At 37.3% G+C, this 15,462-nt stretch overlaps 1 pseudogene; it reads left to right on the top strand.

The window, feature by feature from the left end:
* The first annotated feature begins 14,710 nt into the window (after window positions 1-14,710).
* LOC118001372 overlaps window positions 14,711-15,462 on the top strand; it is a 92,802-nt pseudogene continuing 92,050 nt past the window's right edge.

The following is a 15,462-nucleotide window of genomic DNA, read 5'->3' as shown; positions in this document are numbered from 1 at the left end:
CAGAAATCTGTACATTGCAGACTTGGTTGCAATAGAGAAAAAGTGGAAACATCAAATAAGGATGTTGATCGTTAAAATGTGTTGAATTCAGATAATTTATTCAGCAACCAAAATTAATAGCATCAATCTATATTTTCAATATGACTGGAACACAAAATATAAGTTTGAATAACAAAGCAATTAGTCAAATGATAGTGGCTATATAGCAGTATGATGGAGTAAATCACAAGCATAATATTTTAGAATGCACTAAAAGGATACACACTAAAGTCATGATGGTGGACACTTTCTGGCAGAGGAGATTGGGAGGTGGGATGGTGATTGTGGTCAAAGGGGTCTTTAATTTTATCTATAATTCTTCAACATTATCCCTTTTGTTCTCTTTGGACTTTTTTCCATTACCCTCCCTCCTTCTTTTCTTCCTTTTCTCTTTCTCATTTCCCTTTTCCCCTTCCTTTTCTTTCTTCATTCCATCCTCTCTTCTTCCCTCCCTTCCTCAGTCCTTTCTCTTCCTTCTTTTCTTCTGATCTAGGCTTATATGACTTATCTAATTTTTTTAAAAGCACAAATAGATGATTTTTTTTGCAGTCAATATGAGCAAATATTAACAGTTTTTCATTCTGGATGGTTAGTTATGGGTGTTATGGATGCTAGTTATATTATTCTTTGTACTTTTTGGTCTTTTAAATGTTATTTTTCAAAATAAAAATAAATGAAGCCTAGATTTTACCATTGGCAGATACCTTTGGTGAACTACTTTATTCTAATTTCTAGAATTAGTTTTCATTTAGGTATCGTTGTTAATTAGGACAGTTTTATTGTGATTATAGTTTTTCAATCATGTTCTAAGAGCACTGGATTATGATGATATTCATAATATTCATGATCATAATCATGATATTCAGTCATTATTATTTTTTTTGATATTCAGTCATTATTAAAAGAAAACTAGACATAAAAATATATAGGTCAACATGGAAAGTTTCACTCTTTCTGAAAACCAGAAATGAGGTAATATTCTCAGGATCTCAGGAAAGAATAAACTCAGAATCCTTAAAAGGAATCTTTAACTTGCCTTGAAATAAATGTGTATACATCAGTTCTCTCCTAAAAATTGATATCCCCAGAATGGACAGCCTTTACTATGGTCATGGATAACCTTGGTAATATTCAATGCCTGCAAGATTTTCTTGTGGCCAGTATCAGAGTGGAAAACAATTCCACCAGGATAATACCTTGACTTGACTGTGACATCATTTTCTTTTGAAGAAAGGCAGTAGCTCTCATGTATAGTATTGCCTATTGTTTTAAATGACATTCATTATGTGATATGACTCGACAAGTGACCAGTATTAAAACTGCTTTTGTTTTTCCTAAACACAAAATGCCCATCTGACTCTGATTTTCAAAATGGCTTGGTACTATTCATTCCAGAATGTTTTTGTTGAAAAAAAATTTTTGATTCCACTTGTACAGTTGCTTGCTGGTGATGCTCCTATTGTCAGAGGAAAAGTAGGGATGAGATTCTGAAAGTCTTAAAGCCAGGCAAACCAGGGATGGGCATAAAATAGGTCTTGTTGTGCAACAGCTTGATCAACACATGGAAGACAAACTTTAGATCTGGTAGACAACCTGTGTTGAGCTTCTGGCTGTGCATTAAATCTTCTTTGAGCCTCCTTGATCTCATTTGTGTAGCATGAATAATTTTAAGCTCCCTCATGGTTGTAGTTCCTGTGAAGGTTAATGAAATAATGAATGTAAAATGCTAATTGTTACTATAGGGGTTACTTATCACAATGATATTTTGTCAGTTTCTCTCTAATCTTGCTTCCTTGTGCAGTAGTATCTGTTCTTTTCATCTGAATTTTATAGCATTTTCCCTTTATGATTTCTTACCTATATTATAAATGTTTGCTCTGTTATTAACTTTCTGTCTCTCAAATCCTTTGGGGAATATAAAACATACAGAAAATTGTAATTTTTATTATTTATTAATAGCTACATATACCTGACTTAGATCTCTTGTGAACAAGAGTGAATATGGGCAAATTAAGTCATGCAATTTATCATGAATGTATGTGTTCCTTTCCCAAAGATGTAGGGGTTTTGGAGGAAAGAATCATATCTTTCATGTCTTACAATTTCCCACAGTGCACATTGTGGTGGTTTGATATGTTATAAATTCTGACATTCAGCAAACCACAAACAAATTCTATTTAATTGCTTTAGTAATAAAACATTACGGCCTTAAATCTGTTACTTGCCTGTATGATACCTTACAAAAAAATATGTGATCTATTTGTAAATGTGTCTACTAGGAATTACTTTACTGTTTTTTTCCTAGGATTTAAACTTGTATTTTTATCTCCAAAAAACTCTTTCATTATTCTCGACACAGGTTTTAGGACTCTATACTACAGGTAAAAAGTACAATAAAAATAAATGTTCTAGTTATGTGATGCTCTGGTCCTGCTTTTGAGGTAGAAAAGCAGTGTTAAAAATCTAAACAATGATTTTTATTACTCAGTTTAAGTGGCATTGTTTAAACACTTAACTGTATAAATATGTGGTTGATATTACTGAAAACACTAGTCAGAGCTAATATACATGGTGTTTTCAGACACTCTTCACTTGAATAATGTTCTTTATCTGGCCACATTTCACTCCATATTAATAGAAGCTGAATTATGAAGAAACTTTGGGTCAAATATACAAATCTATTTCAGTTTTTAAAAGTGAATATGTACCTTGTATATGAACCAATGTAATAACTGAAGAAAGTAGTTTTATATTAAGGATAGGCCCAGAAATCTTCAATGTGCTTATATTTTTAAATCAAGTATAAACCAAGAGGATTTGCCAAGCTTGGAAATTTAGAGTTTTGTGAGGCCCTGGACATTTGGGCATTTTTCTCACCCTATCTGAGTCATGTTCGTTCACATGTCCAAGTTTGAAACGACTTTGAATTACCGAGTTTTTCCCACTCTCTTTCAGACTTATGCTGAGTCCAAATTGGCTTAAAATCTAAGTTGGTGCAGTTGAAAAATAGGCTTAAAAATAAACTTTATAATGATAAAAAATACTTTTCACCTTCAATAATTTTTAAAGCAACTGGAATTCCAAGTTTAAGTTTTGACTAGCTTTTTTTTTACTTGAATTTTGAGTTTAGACATCCAAAATTTAGCATGAATTTCTATGTATAGTCTCCTTTTCTCTTCATTGAAAATCTATAACAAAGAAAAGAAAGAAAACACATAATAAATGTTAAAAACAAATTTTCAATAGGAAAAAATTGACCTAAATATTCCCTTAAAAAATGCATCCTGAGTTTGAGAGTAAAGAGAACATTGCCCTTAAATAATAAGAAAAAAGACTCGTGACATGTTTAAAGTGTATTTGAAGAGCTGTCATTTGATGAATGATATGCCTTGATGGCAAGAACTCTTATTCCAAAGTTGAAAATCAAGTTGTGGCAGTGGATGTCTCATTGAATACTATCTGAATGATAAAAGCTAGTAATACCTTATTAATATAATTTCACTGCAAACAATTTTTAACTTTTTGTTATTTAAGAGAAATCAGGGCATTGCAGTTAACCATTGGCAATGTTATTCCTGCCAAGATTTTTATTTTTTAAATCATTTAACAAATTTTCTATTATATTAAAATATCAGAAACCTACTGTAAAAAATTTTCAGAATGAAATAAAGAAGAAAAATTTGAACTCCCTCACCTATTTTCTAGGAGAGACTTTATTAACCTATTGGTGGGTGCTCTCCTGGTTGTTGAATGTAGTTAACAGATAATATAAAAATATGTGAAAATACAATCTCTTTCTCATGAATTATCTAAGGACAAAACAGTCAGAATAACTATTTCTCCTCTGCCTGAGCTAGTTGTGTCTGTTGGAATGAGATTGGCTGAAATTATTTGAAGACAGCGTCCCTGAACAGTTTTGGCTGTCACTTCGTTCCTCAAAGTTGAACTGTTTTCTCTAGTGTAGAGAGGCAATTCTGAAATAATTTTTGGATGATGCACATCATAGACACATTTGAGAAGACAAATACTTTGATTGGTGCAAACTTTAGTATGCTTACAATTTCCATCTGAAGGGTTTAGTAAATTCACATATGGACCACTAAATTCTTATTGGGATGTTTAGGATTCTAAAATGAATTAAATAATATGTATAAACAAATACTGTGGTGTTTGTCTGTAGAGAAAGAAACTCAAGCTGCCTAACAAGTAAGTGAAAATAGTTTAACCAATTAGTTGTGGGACAAAAGTCAATATGAAGTTTCCAAGGAAGAGTTGTAATGGCCTATCTTGATGTCAAATTTGTGAGCAGAAATACACAACCTAGCATTTGCCTCTGGGAAATACATTCAAAGCTCTTTGGAAGAGCTTCTAAATCTCAGAAAATGCTGCCCCTAACCATAGTAAGTCACTTCACTCTTAATAATCTTTGAGTTTCTAGTTTGTAAGCTAGCCACTAATTAGACACAATTATATCACATAATGCTGCCAACACTAAGTAATCCACAAATACATGATCTGGAAGCTCCTTGGCCAAGGGAAGACTTGGTCTCAGATATTCAGGTGTTCTTGTGGCTGGAAATGCAGAAAGGCCATGGCATTTCCTTTTCAGATTTCTTGCTTGCACTGCAGATCTTTTTTAAATTATTATTTTGAGTGATCTTATTCCTTATTCTACCCTGCTTTTGTCCACGATTCCTATTGTTCAGTATCTGTAGTCTTTAATTCTCATTGCTTTTGATTATTCACCTTGACCTACTTATCTACACATCCCTCCGTTAGCCACCATTCCATTAGGGTTTGCCACCTGGACTTTGGTTTCTCCTGGGTTTAGCCAGCTTCACACCTGTGCTGCTGTTTCTTCTTTGTTTTGCCATGACTGTCCTTGCCCTGTACCTGTTTCCCCTTTTTAATCCTGCTGACAGCCATTAATAATACTGTTATCCATAGTCTATGGTCCTTGTGTCTTAGTATTAAAAAATTCCATATACATATACATCACATATATGGATACTTTAAATTATGTAAGCATATATGGAAATATTTAACTTAAGGTCATAAATGTTGGAGCATATATTCCTAATGCATTCTTTGCTTTTCCCTTTCTCCGTGGCTCCCTTTCTCCTCTCTTCCCTCTTGCTCTGCATTAGCCTTACCTACATATATCCCTACTTCCATGTGAAGAGTAGCTTTATTAGCAGGCTGATTTGTATCTGTGCTTAAAAGTTACACGTATACATACAAAAATACACACAAGTACAGAACACACATACTGAAAATAATCTCTCTCTTTCTCTACACACACACACACACACTCAAATGTACCTATACAAACATATATGAGAAAATATATTTAACATGATCATCTTCATTTTACTATTTTCATTTAACATTACTTCCTGGAAATTCCTCCACGTCAAATGAAATAGCTCTAAATTTTCAAGTGAATGATTTTGAAATATTCTATATGGTTGCCATACCATTTTTAACATATTCTCCTATAAATAGATATTTGGCTTTTGTCCAGCTTTTATCTCCAGATCCCATGTGGTTTATGCCAAATATTTATTCCTCCTCCCTCTGACTTAACTCATAAGGAGATACTTCCATCCTGGAAGGAAGTATTTATCATTAAAAAATATTTTTTTAAAGATTTTATTTATTTATTTGACAGAGAGAGACACAGCGAGAGAGGGAACACAAGCAGGGGGAGTGGGAGAGGGAGAAGCAGGCTTCCACCCAGCAGGGAACCCGATGCGGGGCTCGATCCCAGGACCCTGGGATCATGACCTGAGCCGAAAGCAGACGCCTAACGACTTAGCCACCCAGGAGCCCCTAAAAAATATTTCTAACTGTTTCTTTTAGTAGTGCTGCATCAAACAACCTTGTTTTTTTTTTTTTTTTCCTCAATATTTTGAGGGCTAGGACTTCCAAAAGGGATTGGCTGGGCAGTTCTCACTTGGAGTTATACATAAAATTGTAGTTAGATATTGGCTAGGGCTGTCTAAAGACTTGACACGGCTGGACGTCCAAGATAGTTTACTTGCATGGCTGGCATTTGGTATTATTGATGTTGACTGGAGTGGCTATGGGTGACTCTCCAGCATGGTGGTCTCAGGGTAATGGGATATCTTTCATGGGGGCAAACTTTTCATTGGGTGAGAATTTCAAGAATACCAGGCAGAAGTTGCGTGGAGTTTTATGATGTAGACTTAGAAATAGTATCACTCTCTGGGTTGAAACAGTCGTTAAGTCCCTCCGTATAGATCCCACCTATTGATGGAAGGAATGTCAAAAATCTTAGGAGCCATGTTTTAAACAACCATGGTTTGTGCTCTAATCACAAATTATTTTCATTTCTTCCACGCACAAAATACACTGATCCTTTTTCAGGACTCCCCTCCCCCACCCCCAGCTCATATTTCATTCCATTCCAACATCACATTTAGGCCTGAGAAGATTCACAATCTAATTGTCTAAAGCAGCTCTAGAGAGAAGAGTTTCTTCAGATATAGTTCCCTGGGTTCAGCTCTGTGAATACCATTCTTCTCAATCTGAAGTTTTGTAACTTAAAGAAATAAGTCATCTTATCCCACACATCCTATACAAAATGGTGGAATAGGCACTAGGTAACTGGTAGACATTCCACTCAAAAAGGGGGAAACAGATGGTATAGCAGTCACTGTTCTGTAGTATATCTGAAATATGGCTGGGCATATATTGCCAGTTTTTAAATTAGGAATCAGTATTTTTCCCTGAGACTAATTCTCTGTGGATTTTGGTTTGCCCTCAGAATCTTGGTTCTATCTTGTGATTAATCCTTCCTTTCCATAAGAAATGGCCATGGTACAACTGAATAATTTCTCAGTCTGCTTCCTGCTCAAAGGCTTCTCTTCATTTTGTACGATGTCCATTCCCGTCCAAGCTGATATAATTCCTTTAAACACTTTATGAGCTTCCTGTGTACCAGTTTAAAATCTCCTCCATTAGATAATAGAAATAATCACAAATTTCTTCCAGGCAAGTACCTCTTACTGTGGGCCCCCTGTGAGACTGTGTGAGAAGCCTTAGTATTTAATAGAGGATATCACAAAGCACACCTTAGATTTAGCGAGCCCTTCGTTGTTGGAAAATATCTCTGAAGCACCACCTGAAATAATTCTAAAGGTTTAAAATTTTAGTCACAACCACATTTTTCCAGATTTGACATGTATCCTAAGACCTTTTGACCTTGAGAATATTCTGCTGGAAGAGAGTGGAAATAGTTTTATTTTTGAGGCCATCAAGCCTTGGTTCCTTTATAATTTCTTTTACATAATTTTGAAAATGGAAAAATTTCTTCTTTGGCTTTTCTTGCTCTAACCATATCTTATAATATATTGCTGAAAGAAACCAGTTGGCAATTTTTTTTTTTTTTTTTTACATTCTGCCTGGAGATGTCCTTGGCTAGATTCATCAGTTTATGAGGTACATTTTCTATTTTTCATGTTACTTCAGGCAATAGTTTTGATAAACTTGATCAATACAGAACTAGGATACTCTTTCCTTCAGCTACCAACAACAGTTTTCTCAATTACCTTTAAGCTCTCACTGACAATTTCTTCAAGGGCCTTTAGGCTTCTGAAAGCAGATTCCTCAAGGTTCTTTCAGCTTTTGCTCACCATCCAATGCCCAGTCCCCAGCATATGTTTTGGGGTGTTGTTGCTGTTTTCAGCAGTTCCACTTTCGGCTAACACATTCTATTTTAGTTACTACTGCTCTGTAACAAATTACCCTCTAAATTCCGTACCTTAAAATATATATTTTTTGTTTTGCTCATGGTTTTATGGACTAGTAATTCAGAAGAGCTTAGAAGGGCAATGCTTGCTTGGGGTATCTCGTGCAGTTGGGATATAGTTGTCTGAAAGCTCAGTTGGGCTGAATGTCTAAGACGTCTGAATCACATGGCTGGCAATCAGTGTCACTGTTCACTAGGAGCGCTCAGCTGGGGCTTTTGACTGAGTGCCCACCTGTAGCCTTTCCAGCATAGTAGTTTCAGGATAGTCAGACTTCTTTCATGGTGTTTGGCTTCTTCCAGAGAGTGTCTCAAGAGGACCAGACAGAAGTTATATGGCCTTTTCTAATTTAGTCTTGGAATCACATCACTTATAACTTACTCTATTGGCAGAAGCACTCATAGATCTTTCTGGTTTCAAGGGAATAGGACATGGACCCCCACCTTTTGATAAGAGAAGTGTCAAGGAATTTGGGACCATGTGTTAAAGCTACCATAGTAGGGTAAACATATTGACACATTACCTTGACAATCTGTTTATTTACTAATTAGACAGCAGAGAAAACTGCTCACTTGAACAATGTCCTTCATGCCAGGTTGATTAAATTATGTCTGCAGCTGGTCCAAATGTGGTCAGTATAGCAGTCCGTCTTTTCTCCTAACCACAGGACTGCTGAAAAAGCTGGCTGTAAAATACTAGACTCAGCATCTTGGCAAAAGAAAACAGGGCTCTCAACAAGGCATATCTGGTGACAAAAATAATTTTCTGAATTTTATCTTGTGATTTAGACATGTGGTTTACCCAATATTTTTTTCTTAGTTTATTAAATAACTATAAGGGGCATACCGAGACTCTGCTAGCTTTTCTTAAGTAGTGATGATGGGGTTCCAGGTGGCCCTGGCAGGATGTTTTGGCTTAGTTAGTAAGAGTTCTATATGTGTTTTACAAGGATAAGCAGCTAAATCAGAAGAATGTAGATTTAGGTTTTCCTTGCTGGAAAAATTACTGAAGCCCACCATAAATAGCCATCTGTGTAGCATATCAAGATTGTCTTTAAATGCAGAGGTGACACTTGAGAAGCTTACAGGAGAACTGTGACCTGAATGGGAAAGATTTTGCAATTTTGCAACAACTTTCCTAGGCTTTCTCATTATGGTAGTTGGCATCACGGTTGCTTAGATTGGCAGAACACCTTCACATAAGGGTAGAATTGCAGAACAACCAGAGTATTAAATTATTAAGTTAATGTGATACCAGAAAGGAATTTGAAGTGCTAAAAATTATTTCACTTAAGATAAAGATAAAAAGAAATCAGAGTCCCCTCATCATTAATCCTCTCATCCTCTTATCTCTCTCCAGGTCAGTCTTGTCCTTTCCTGGTGGTCTGGCGACTTCCCCCTCCTCTGCCTGTTGGCTCTCCTCCCAGTTATCTTCCCTGGAAAACTGGGTCTTTTAATTCTTCCCCACATTGTTAAACTTTCCATAGGGTGCTCCTGTCACCTCAACTTAACCGAAACATTAATTTGCTCTGATGACACTCCCTTCCTCAAACCCATCAGGAGGAGAGACTGTACATTTCCTCCTCCCCTAATTCTGGGGTTGGAAGATTGAGCCAGATTTCTCCTAGCTCTCTATGATATCAGCATGAATATTTAATTCGTTCTTCTTGAAACTCTGTTATCTTGGCTCCTGATGCATTATTCTCTCTCATTGTACCTTTTCCTTTCTTTCTTTCTTTTCTTTCTTTCTTTCTTTCTTTCTTTCTTTCTTTCTTTCTTTCTTTCTTTCTTTCTTTCTTCTTTCTCTTTCTTTCTTTCTTCCTTCTTTTTAAGATTTATTTATTTATTTGAGGGAGGTGGTGGTGGGGCAGAGGGAGTAAATCTTCAAGCAGACTCCTGCTGAGTGGAGCCTGACTTGGGGCTCGATTTCATGACCCATGAGATCCTGACCTGAGCTGAAACTAAGAGTTGGATGCTTAACTGACTGAGCCACCCAGGTACCCCTCATTATACCTTTTCTTAACAAACTTTCTGCATTGGTTCCTTCCCTTTGCCCTGCCCTCTTGAGGATTGGTATTCTTCTGGATTTTTCCTGTCTAAAACCATGTCCATCATCTCCAACTTTCTACATCTCTTCTCTGTCCCCCACCCCATTCCCCAACACACTTACTCTTTTTCTGTAGTTTTTATTTTAGTTAATGGTATATCCATCCATTTGGCCACCAACCTGAAAACCTCAGGGTCAACTGTCACCTCAAATCCTATAGTAGATATTTCTCCTAAAATATTTCTGAATTCAACCTTCATCAGTCAATAACCACCATTGTTTTAGTTCAGACATCATCTTCTCTAATCTGGTCTTTGAATTCTCTTACTTGATTTCACATTCTTCAGGTTCTTACACCAACAACCCTGTTGAAGCCATAATGATTTTTCTACTACACAAGTAGAATCATGTTACTTTCTTTTTCTCAAAGTCCCTGTCAGTTCTCTGATTTCTGCAGGACTAAATCCATTAAACCAGTCTAGCTTTCTAGTTTCATATCCTGCTTTCTCTTCTACGTTTAATGGGATAGCTTTCCACTCGTTTAAAATAGAGCATGACATGCTGTGTCACATTGTCTGTGTGGACTGTGGGCTGTATATTCCCAGTATCTGGGAATACTGGGAGTATTTCCCATTCTTTTTAAAAAAATTTATTTATTTGAGTGAAAGAGAGAGAAAGAGAGAGGGCATGAGCAGTGGGAGAGGCAGAGGGAGAGGGAGTCAAACAGACTCCCGGCAGAGTGGGGAGCCTGACGTGGGGCTCAATCCCAGAAACCTGAGATTATGAACCTGAGCCAAAGTGAGAAACTTAGCCGGCTGAGCCACCCAGTCGCCCCCAATCTTCCTTCCTTTGAGGAACAATCCTTTTTGAGACGTGGTTCAAACATTATCTTCTTTGTTGAGTCTTTTTTACTATAGCACCTAAAGAACAGAATGGAATAAACAATATTTATTGAGTGTTAGGTATTGACCTAAGTGTTTTTCCAAGTATTTAAAAATTATTTCCTTCAATCCTCACAATAGTTAATGCAATAATTACTATTACCCCTTTATAGATGAAATAACTGGGCCTTATAGGGGATGGATACTTTCTTGAGTTTACTGAGGGAGGGATTGTGTCCACTTAGTTCTGTGGCATTCACACCTCAGTCACTGACCAGCTACAGTAAGCACCTTGCTAAATGTTTACTGAAGGAAGAAAAATGGAAAGGTATTCTATAGAGCATGAGCTACAAAGGGGCCAAAAAATCTGTAACAGAAGTTCTCAGAATAATGGAAGTTATTGCAACATGAGATAGGAAATTGGAGTAGAGGCAGAGGAGAAGATATGTTCCCCCCCCCCAAAGGAAAAGCAATGCTTTTTGCTGTAGGTAATAACACTTCAGTGTTGCTATCCATGGGAATATACGGACATAAGGATTAGAAAAGGATTGCTCTCTGCATATAATTATCTGTGGAATGTACCATCTGCTAATGTGTCAAATGAGAACTAGATAAAAATGAAAACAATAATGTTTTATATTTTACAAGCTGACATTGTTTTCAATGTTTTATATTTTTCCAAGCTGACATTATTTCTCAGAATGTTAAAAAAAAAAACTAGATCTTATAATTTTAGTTTTTGTCTCTTTAGTCTGTCTTACCACATTTACAGCTCAGTCAAATCTTCAAAGCCTTTAAGTAGGAATATGTATTCTGACATATTTTGGGAAATTAAAAACTTAAAAGACAAGGCCATTTAAAGTTTTTTTTATAGGTATGAATTAATGTTTATTTAATTAATATTTGAGATTGTAATTTTGCCTTGTATTAAATTTTAACATTTCTAAAGTGCCAAGTAGATCAGCATTTTAAAATATTAGATTATGAAAGTATTAAAACATAGGTGACTATTTTTATTTTTTTTTATTGTTTTTTAAAGATTTTATTTATTTGACAGAGAGAGACACAGCGAGAGAGGGAACACAAGCAGGGGGAATGGGAGAGGGAGAAGCAGGCTTCCCGCTGAGCAAGGAGCCTGATGTGGGGCTCGATCCCAGGACCCTGGGATCATGACCTGAGCCGAAGGAAGACGCTTAACAATTGAGCCACCCAGGCGCCCCATAGGTGACTATTTTTTAAAAAAGAAGAAGTGTGAAGTAAACTTGAGGACAAACCAGTGATATTTGTTATGGAAGAACAATTCTATATACTTTTTTTCTGGTATACCTCTAAAATAGGTCGAGAACTCCCGGAATTTTAGAATGAGGTTTGGATAACATTTTAATACCAACCCACAGTTGTAAAGCAAGCAAGGCACAGAATAAACTACAATCAAGGACAAAGCTGAATTAGAACCAGTGACTCTCACCCAACACATTTCCTAATCCTTGATTTCTCTTTCTTTTCACTATCGTCCATAAAATAAAATGAGTGCTTTACTATCAATGAAGGAACAAATTATCTGGCTGATGACATTGGAGCATTGGCAGTTAGTTTTGTTTGTTAAGGAAGGAGGGATTCACTTAAATTGTCTCTCTATCACCTTCCCTAGAATAGGCCCCAAAAGGCCCAGCACCAGAGTTAGAGGCATAAAATGTGATAAATACCCTGAAAATACAGTGTGAGTCTCTAACATGAGGAGTTACAAGAAACATAACTTAGAGCAATTAGGAAGGATGTGCTTATCTTAGGTTTTCCCAGATTATATATAACCTTGCATTTTAGTATAAAACTGCCAAAGTTAGTAATAGTTTAGTTTATTTGGGCGGGGGAAGGGAGGAAAGACATTCAGACAAGTCAATTAAGGAAGAAATTCTTGTTTAAGAATGATCTTTACGCTTGTGATTGTAAACTTTCATATTCCCCGTGTATTAAATAAAAATTATTTGTGCACTATTCACTCCTTTTCATGCTCCAGTCTTGAGTTTTACTCCAAAGGGTAGAAGGATCTGCTTTAACTCAGAAGGTTTTTGAAGATTTCCAGAACCAGGGTCCTTGCATTTCTCCCGCTAGTACTTATCCAAAGCTGAGGTATCCGGCTCAGGGCTTTTTGAGAGAAAGCCCTTTGATTGTCCTGCATTTGGCTAGCTTCCAACTTTGCTGCATGATGATTAAGTGTGCTTTTACCCAAAAAAGTTCAGAAAAGCTTAAATTATTCCTGAAAAACAGAAAGTGTTATCAGACTTTTTACACAATGTAAAGCCCAGATAATGTCCAGCTTTTCCTACCTCTAGACAGATGCTGCAAAGCGACCAATCACCAACTGCATGGAAGAGATACAGATCTAAAGCCAGAAGTGCAGTGTACATTACTGATGCCTCTGTCAGGTACCCCTGCACTCGTTTATCTAGTGTCATTTCCTGTCCTTTCCTCTGACCTTTCCAAATATCCAGATATTTATTTGAATTTTCACTAAGCCAAATCTGGGGCCTTCTACTTTCCTTATTGAGGGAAGGGAGCTTGGTGCATTTGGTTTTGCTCTTCACTTTATTCAAACCAGCACAGAGACTCTGATAAACACCAGGAAAGATTGCTACAGTGAAAGAATGAATTGAAGTTCAGGTGCAAAGTTGAGGATGGGGAAAGAGAGACTATTTCAAATTAGGAGATGATACAACTAGGTGCTGGCATTTCTTTGTGAAGGACATATTATTTTAGGGAGTAAGTTATAATTGCTATCTATTACACTGCTTATAATAGGATGTCCCATATTTTAGGTATTTTCTTACAGTAGAAAAGTAAAAACCAATTTCTATCTTTCTCCTATCTGCCAAACCAGATCATATTCCGCAGTATCTTTCTTTTTTATTTATTTATTTATTTATTTATTTATTTATTTATTTATTTATTTATTCTTATGCTAATCCCCATACATTACATCATTAGTTTTAGATGAAGTGTTCCATGATTCATTGTTTGTGCATAACACCCAGTGCTCTATGCAGAATGTGCCCTCCTCAATACCCACCACCAGGCTAACCCATCCTCCCACCCCCCTCCCCTCTAGAACCTTCAATTTGTTTTTCAGAGTCCATCATCTCTCATGGTTCGTCTACCCCTCCGATTTCCCCCGCTTCATTCTTTCCCTCCCGCTACCTTCTTCTTCTTCTTCTTTTTTTTTTTTTCTTAACATATATTGCATTATTTGTTTCAGAGGTACAGATCTGAGATTCAACAGTCTTGCACAATTCACAGCGCTTACCAGAGCACATACCCTCCCCAGTGTCTATCACCCAGTTACCCCATCCCTCCCACCCCACCCCCCACTCCAGCAACCCTCAGTTTGTTTCCTGCAATTAAGAATTCCTCATATCAGTGAGATCATACGATACATGTCTTTCTCGCAGAACAAGATGGCGGAGGAGTAGGAGACCTGGATTTCACCGCAGTATCTTTCTTAACTTTCTTACCCTCAACTTGGCCCAACCTTCACATGCAAGCTTTTTTCTTTATGGGACATTCTGAACCCCAGCTATAAAGAGACCCTTTCTCAGTTCTGAAGGGACATTCAGTTTCTTGGCTTTCACTAAGCTGTGTGGTCAGATGCAAGCAGACAAAACACCTTGGCACCCCCAGCCTGATTTTATTAGGAACCTGCTGGATCAACGTTGACTAAACCTGAGCTGTCCTACTGGTTTGCTCTTGGAGTTCGTCGCTGATCCTCTTTTGATTCATCCACTCTCTTTTCCCTTCAGTATTGGCCCAGAGTCAGGAAGATTCGTGCAGTCATTCATTTACTGTTCTAACATGTGCCAGCTACTAAGGGATATAAAATGAATGAGATGGATGTGGTCCTGCTCTTTGGAACTAGTCAATTTGAGAATACAGATAAGTAAACACGTGATCTCTAAATGCTGGGGAAAAGGAAGAACGATGTGTCAGGCAGTCATCGAGGGAGGATGCTTAATCCAGCTGGGAAGATCAGGGAAGGTTTCCGAGAAACAGTGGCTGGTAAGTCAGGACCTACAGGATGCGTTGAAGTCAGCCAAGTGAGACCTGGAGAAAGTGTTTCAACAGAGACAATGGCATGAATAGAAGTCTGGAGAAGACAGTGCCTGATGGACCTCAAGAAAGGGAAGTGACTCAGCAGGAGTGGATCGCAGAGAGTGTGTGTTTGTGGGAGTGGTGGAGCTGGGAGCTGGGAGTGGGGACCTGGGATGGGGAACAGTAAGTAGAGGCTGGGCTTTGTGAAGCATGAGAACCAGTCTGCACTTTACCTTAAGGGCACTGGAAAGCCCCTGGAGAGGGACATGATTGGATTTGTGTTTTCACGAAGGTCATGCTGGCCAAGGAGGATGAATAGGCTGGAGGGCACAGTTAGGAGGCAAGAGCCCTGTCCGAGTTCAGTAACAATGAAGGTGCAGGGAAGTGAGCAGACAGGAGAGAGGTTTAGGAAGCAGAACCCAAGGATTGATGGCCGATAAGGTATAGGGAATGAGGGGCACCCAAGACATTTCAGTTTCTGGGTTGAACAACCAAATGAATTATGATGCCTTTTTCTGAGCTAGAAAAGGAGAAGCATTTGGTTCTTCTGATTCTTGATGATCAGCCATAATTTCTTAACCATTCTTTCTTTGTCCCCCCTTCTCACCCTAACTATGTCTTTCCCTCATTGCCCTATTTTC

Source organism: Mirounga leonina, unplaced genomic scaffold (genome assembly GCF_011800145.1).
Source record: "Mirounga leonina isolate KUSES-001 unplaced genomic scaffold, KU_Mleo_1.0 Mir_53, whole genome shotgun sequence".
Taxonomy (NCBI): Eukaryota; Metazoa; Chordata; class Mammalia; order Carnivora; family Phocidae; genus Mirounga; species Mirounga leonina.
This window is presented reverse-complemented; position numbering and strand designations above follow the sequence as displayed.